The sequence below is a fragment of the Amblyomma americanum genome, chromosome 7, assembly GCF_052857255.1.
Source record: "Amblyomma americanum isolate KBUSLIRL-KWMA chromosome 7, ASM5285725v1, whole genome shotgun sequence".
Taxonomy (NCBI): Eukaryota; Metazoa; Arthropoda; class Arachnida; order Ixodida; family Ixodidae; genus Amblyomma; species Amblyomma americanum.
In genome coordinates, this window is record NC_135503.1 from 13,350,136 (window position 1) to 13,357,671 (window position 7,536).

Here is a 7,536-nt window from a genome sequence, read left to right on the forward strand (position 1 = left end):
TCACATGGTTTAACACGTGTTTGTTCTTGTAGGCAGTTCCTGCGATCGAGTGTGGTAACAGTACGTCTCGGTGACTGCACAATGACCTACCCACACCGACGAAAGCGACATGCCAAAACTGTACAGAGTAAGTAATGAGTTGTCTATGTACATATTGCAGTAAGGCACAATGCAACTACTTTCTTTCACATGTGCGAGACGGTAGTTGCACCTTAAAGGGGAGGTTGTGTTTGACGGGGAGGCACTGTGCACACACACCCCTAGAATACCACGGGAAGAAAACTAGGGTAGAGTAAAAATTTTAGTACCAAATATTCAGTACCAAGAAATTGACTTCAATGGCCGTAATTTCATGCATGGTTCAAAATGAAGGTATGCATTTGGTCAACCTCTGAAAGCGAGCAGAAGAAAGCGCTGCCTCATTTCAAGTGCTCGTACATCAGTGTTAAACGGCGCTTCATCCATGTTATGAGCAACCTCGAGAAGTTCATTTAATTGTGCAACTGATGAGACAATCTGATGACCTAAAAACACGAGACCAATTATTTTTTCTAATTGCGGTACCTTCTTAAAGGTCCGGCAAAATAACAAACTCTCAAAAGATTAAAAAAATTCCGCGGTCAGCGCATAAAAGCAGGATAAATGGCCTGATTCTTTCATTGCCCTGAGACAGACATAATTAATGTCATGCGTCTACACTGTTATGGAAAACATTACCTTCAACATACAAGAGCGGCACTGGCTATAAGTGCCAAAGTCAACGCTAGCATTTGACAATATTAAACACGGTCCCTTTGGCAGTCGGCTGATTCCAGCATTGTCCGCTGGGTCTTAGAGGAATGCATGCACAGTAGCTAGCATAATGCGCAGGATAGGGTGATGGCAACTACGATAGGGCGAATATGGGTCAGCTTTATGTTTTTCTTGCTTTATATTGCTGCTTTATTCCTTGTTCACTGCTTTATCTCTTGTGGTTCTGCTTTATTTGTCGAATCCATTGAACTCGGAATAATAGATCGAAGTACGTGTGCCACGTTTATTTGCCATTGTATTATTAACGTTCACCCAAAATTTTAAGACAAGCACGGGGTAGCATCATTATAGTGGCTTGCCATTGATATGTAAGAGACTGAGTCAGTAAAATGCGCTGTAGAGCCGTGCCGATTCATCTCTATAAAAATTTACTGTCTAGTCTGTACTATACTTCTGGACTGCCACACTTCACGAATAAAAGCGTGCTGGCAATCATTTTGTCCTGCATGAACACCTAGCGTTGTCAGTAAACACATTGTAATGAACTCGTTTAGTTCTTGTCTCTCGTGCCGTTGCCGAGGGCGGCGACCAAGCGATCAACTTCAACTTCAAGAGCGACCTCGTCTCCCGGTCAAGTTTCTCCGCGGCCGAGTATCCAGGGCCGCCGAGAACGCTTGGCTAAACTAATGTCGGGGACAACCTCTCGAGAACGCTCGGAAAGCGATTTAGGCCAATAGGCGTTGTGATGGTCCATGATTACATCATTTCACTAACACTGATTAAATAACGTGAGTGAGTTCAAGTGTGGTATCAATCCGACGGCTAGTAATAGAGCTGTAGCCTTTGTTTGCTGCTCATGTGTCTTTGAAACTTTTGTCGCCAACTGTACGTGTACGTGCTGACAACATCACTTTGTAAGATTTTCGTGGCTTTTTGGAACTAGCCTACTGCTTGCGAAGGCGATCCTGCGTGTGCTTTGCCGCGGCAAAAGCTCAGACTTGCTGTTAGTTTGTCTTTATTTTGGAGCGAAAGCTTCACTATACGCTAGGTAAAGCCGATTTCGCCGTGCGTTGCCGGTTGACCTCCAAGTGAGCCAGAGGTCAAGTGTGGCGATAGGTCTTACCACATATGTGGTCCGCAATGGTGTCGCACCACTTGACTTTTAAATTTTTGAGCAACCGTTCGGCGTACAGCATCCTGATTGGCGTTATAGCATTTCTAGTTGCATATGCCATACATGTTTTAGTCAAGTTGGAGGCAAACTAGCGACAGGGAATCGGACGAATGACATGTGCATCTTAAGCTGCATGCTTAGTGAAACTTGCGACAAGGGTTCGGACCAATGGCATATGCACCTTCAGTTGCTTGCTTCAAGGCGCGGTTGATGTGTCCATCGAGATGTCGAGATCTGAGAACTACTGCTTCTTTTCCTTTCCTGAAAAATCTTTCCTTTCCTCAAAACACATGCTTAAAATTGCATTTCTTCACGTAAGCGGACTTAAGTGCTCTCAGAATTTTTTTTATTGTCATGGACGCGGCCATCTTCTTTTTATCGCGGCTCAGGTAGCATCTGTCCTATGGGCTTTGTCTCTTGACTCCATTTATCGATACTGCACTCCGGTTTTCTACCACAAGGGTGCTGTAGTTTGGCCTGGTTGTTCGTGGAGCCGAGTGAAATCGCCCCACGAATTCTCTTGCGCTTTTTCTCACCCCGCCTTCTTTTATTTTATTCATACACGCCGCCAACTTCTTTTTATCGTGGTTCATGCATCATTCGTCCTTAATCGTGCCTCTTAGCTCCATTTCTCGTTCTTGCCTGCTGCTTTCCGGCCACGAAGAAGTGGTTGTCGAAGCTCAACGTAGGCCACTAAGTTTTGCAATAAGGAATGCCTCCTGCAAACATACGTAAGGGCGTTGCGGCTATCGCCGGAACGCGATAGCCGTGATCGTCGCCAGACATCGTGGATGCCTGACCTAATTGCGAGTTGGTCACCATGGCGAACGCCCAGCAGCTGATTATCGCGACATTGAATGTCGTCCCTGGACCCCGGCCTAGACAAAAACAGCTACAGCTGCGCCGGTTGTTCCCGGACAATCGGCTACAGTTTTTCGCCGTGCAAGAGACCAAGATAGAAAGTGACGAGGACACAGAGAGAGCCCTGCTGCCGTTCTTCGCAGATTATAGTGTCTGTGTGTGACACTCGGTGGATCTTCCTGTAGGTTGCTTTCTAATTCTGGAAAAAGAATCTTCTTTTTCCTGACCTTACACACCGGGTTGGCGAAGATAGGTGCCTTATATATGTTGCGAATTTCAGTTGTAGGGCGAATCGCGGAGGCTGATCAACGTAAATGCTTTCAATGACCGGGCGTTGCGAGCAGCGTGCTTTGATACTAATGGGGTTCTACTCGACTGTGACAGTTCGTTGTAATTATGGTAGACTTAAACAGCGTATTAGACCCAGCCCCACGAACTACTATATGTCGCCGTCGCCGCAAAGTGAGAGGCGTTTTGCCCAACGACCCCCCCCCCCCCCCCCCCCCCAGAAAAAAAAGAAAGAATAGGAATAGTTGGCTGTTAAGCAGAAATTTCCCGTTTTTAGTACAACTGATTCTAGTAACATTGCCGGACGGATAAGTTAAGAGAATCAGCAGAGCTTGCGCAATGTTGATGATTGTGTTGATCAAACCCGACAGTTGGTTCCTACAGTCAGGACAAAAAAGGGCAAGGGATAGGATGGAGTTGAAACAGGCTTTTCTGCTCCCGAATGGCTCCCTGGATGTGTGAGCCAATTATTGTTAATTATCAAACGATGTAAATTAGTGGGAACAATGCGACTGATTTGTTCGACTATGTTGAAAAGGTTGTCAACACAGTTACGTTACTCCTTGAGCTGACATATGGTGATGAGGTGCTCAAACAAACTAATAAAAGAGCATGTATAGAGCTAAATAAAACAAATTTAGAGCCGTCTAGGACTTCGTTACAAGAACTGCAGTTGTGCTTCGCAGTCTGGTAGTTTCGAGATCACAGATGAGCTGCTGGGCAGCTTAGGCGAGAAATTTTTGGGGCCTTAGGTATAGAAACGTAGATGGTCTTTGTGCTAACGTTTCGTCTCTTTCTTTACCTTCAAAGAAAGCGTCGTGCTTAGCCGCAGAGGAGTGAAACAAGTCAATGTATTTCCGCCTGTGTCTTTTCCTTTTCATCGTATCACTTTGCATTACATTTATTTCTTGTCAGAAGTTAGGCTATATCAGAAAAAATAAATCTGGCTAATGTTTACACCCTGCTGCGTGATGTGACGAACTCAGCGAAACCTCTAACTTATAACACACACAACGTTTTTGAAACGTCTTGAAACAGCTCCAAATGTATGCAGATGTCTTATAGGATTGGCCTAAACGTCTCAGCGACGTGCACCGTGCGCATTGGGAAGATTATTCATAAACTTGCCGATGACTTGCACATCTAAACATTTACTTTGAAACTTCTCTGAAACGTCTATCTCCAGGTCACGTCGAGATAACACGTGCGATTAATGATATTTACATGAACCCAAACGTGTTATTGTAATGTGATCGTGTCATTGGAGAAACACAAGTTGGATCACTGAGAGGTAGTGCCGTGGTGAACACGTATCTTAGAATCACGTCGAGAACAGCAGTGTACTCCTCGCAAGTACAACATGCCACGACCGTTTCCAGCGGCCCATACATGCCCAGCAGATCTGGAAGAAAGCATTTTTGAGCGAAAAACCGGTTATGAACGTAAATTGTTCATATAATGTATGATTACAATATAACAATCATTATATCGGCAGTTCATCCGACGGCAGTCATGTATTTTTTCTTCTATTCACGTTTTTGCTATCGTCAAAAAGTTCCCCATTAGTTTTCTATGCAGTCTTCACTGTTCGATGTGGTCGAAGGAAACAGATTAAAAGAAAGATTTTGCTACTTATCAGAATAATGGGCCATTACCTCCAATGGTTTCATAGCTGTGTCTTACAATTTCTCAATCTTTAAAATTTTTCCCCGAGAAAGCTGGACATGTATATTCACAGTTAAACTCGTCACGCTGCGCTTCCGACAAAACTCAATCTGGGGCTAGCACCAGCACCCAGAGCCATAAGTCTTCTTGCGACGTTCCGGTCTTATACCGGCTTTCTCGCAGCGTCAAGTTGCTACTGCTTAGTAAAAAATCTCGGCAGCCATATAGTCTTCTTGAGGGTAAGCATTTTTAGTATGTAGCTGATTTTTGCCTTGGTGGGACTTCTCTGTGTGCCGGCAGTATCACACATTCTTGAAAAGGACTCTCATGATGGCTGAGCTTCTTGAATTTCAGGCAGAATACAGTTAATTTTGTTGAAGGTAAGTGTTTTTGACGTGTAGGTTATTCTTGTCTCAGTGGTGGTTCTTGTGTGCAGGCTTTTCGACAGGGCTCTAAATTCTAAAGGACCCCCCCCCCCCCCCCCCCGAGCTGATTGAGATACTTTAATTTTATGCAGCAGTCAGGTAGTCCCCCTAAAAGAAGTGCTTTTAATGTGTATCTTATTATTACCTTAGTCGGGTTTTCTGTGTGCACGCCGTTCGACATTGTTCTTCACATGGAACACTCGTTCTTCCTCCGAGCTGGCCCGAACTTTTTCAGTAAGTCAGAACAACATGCACAGAGGCACCGGCTAGCATTGCGAAACCCTCACCTCTTCACTTAACATCATCCTACCACGCCAGGCAGTTCCATTTGTGCTCCAAGGGCACTTACTGTCTCCCGAGCTCCCCGAGGAGCTCTCTTAAGCGTGCTGCGGCTCCTGCCCAGCACGCAGAGACGTCAGCTGGCCTGGCAAAAGTTAGTTGTCAAATGGCAGCCAAACATCACGTGCTTCCCAACCCCTCTTCCTTGCGTGGCTTACGCGACTGACCGTGCAGCCTGTTTCATGTCCGCAGCCATGACTGCTACCATGCAGTCTCACCCCGTTTTCACCTGGCAGCAGGAAAAACACGCCGTACTGCTGTCTTTGTAAAATGCAGCAGTACGGCGTGTTTTTCCTGCTCCGGGACCAACAACGGGACCCCCCCCCCCCTTTTCTCTCTCTCCTTGTATCTATTTACCCGGCCTCAACCCTGGGCTCTCTTTCCTGCGTGCCCCCTCTCCTTATTCCCACACTCTTTCCACTATTGCTTTTTCTTCCCCTTGGCACCACATTTTTTTCTCCCATTACCAGGAGGCGGGTAAAGTGAGCTCCAGCCCATGGAAGATCGATAAACAACACCCCCCTCCCCCCTCCCCCCCCCACCCCTACCCCCGTTTTCCTATAGTTTTACTTAAAGGGACCCTGAAGACCCCTCCATCGAATTATATGCTGGCAGTGAAAATTCGTTCTCTGGCTTTTTCTGGGTACGGTAACAAATGTCCGGCAGCGGGATGTGCCTTTACGGCTTAGAAAATTGAATTCGTAAATTTCCCCGCCTCTAGATTTAAACTCGTGACATGTACACAGGGAAGGACTGGCTTCAATCGTTTTGAAGTGGCTGGCGCTGTAGCATAGCCTCTGGGATTCGTGCAAAAATTTCGGTGCCGGGGTCTTGTCTAACTGATAAAAGTACATTTTCGGTCAGCGTCGTCTCTTTGCCGTTGGAAGGCCGTAGCCTACGGCTACAGGCCAACTTAAGTTTGTATTCTTTGTCCCCTTAATAGCCAACAATACATTCTTTACTAGCGCTGTCTGCGCTTCACTTTACGTTTTGCTTTCGCAAGTTTATATTATTTTCACACGACATCCTAGTGTTTAGCTTCTTGAAATTTTGACAACCCACTATTGGCAACTGTTCGCAACTGCACTTATCTTTCAGTGTGTTTGTTGTTTCTAAAATAAATTAATTGCTGTTTAGGATTGGCAGGCTTTTTATCTTCTTCATGTCAGTGTTTGCATTCTTGATGCTCTGAAGGCGACCATGCATGGCAGGCGGATTCCGGGGACTTAAAGCTCTGCAGTGCAGGGCCAATATCAATTGCCAGCTCTATGCTAACGCATCCTAGCATGGTAAAAAAAATCACTTTGGTCGCTTTGTGGACATAGACTCGGCATCTCTCCGAGCTTGTTTTCTTATTGCGGACGGCGTCTGTGTGCTCAATGAGCCGTAAACAGCTTAGTACTAATGTCATAATTCTCGTTTCGTGTAAATGCGCCCAGGAGTGTCCCGTTTAAATAGGAGAGAGTGCAGCGACGTTGGCAGTAATTTTTTGTTTCGTTTTCTTTTTTCTTTCTGAGCACTCCATGTTCCTTACAGTGAAGTCGCTAATGTATGCGGCCGGGCTTTGAGACATAAAGGAGCCACCTTCTGGCATTTTTTGCCAAGAACTGGTGAGATGCGAGACACCTGATTATTGATGCCTACGGTAGAAAGACAAATATCTCCATAAAGAGACAAAATTGCAGACAAAATTCTTCTTTTAGTCTTGCTCTTTCAAACTCATCTCTGCGCGAATTGTGCCGATAGCCATGCATAGAGCGTATTTAAGGCACGCCACCCACACCCCACAGACAATGCATCTAGTGGCGCCCTCTCGTTTCGTCGACACAAGGAGCTTCAGTCGTCAAAGCTTTCGGAGCCCACAGAGCAACAGCCTGAACAGCATTGCGACGCACTGCTAAAAAAAAGAAACAGGGGTCTGATCTGAGCGAGTGTCTGGCCCTACCTGCCGGGAGGTTGGCAGCTCAGGATACTTGGAAGCAAACAATACGGCTAAGCTTTATGACAAGCTGCGCGAAGCATGATATAAAT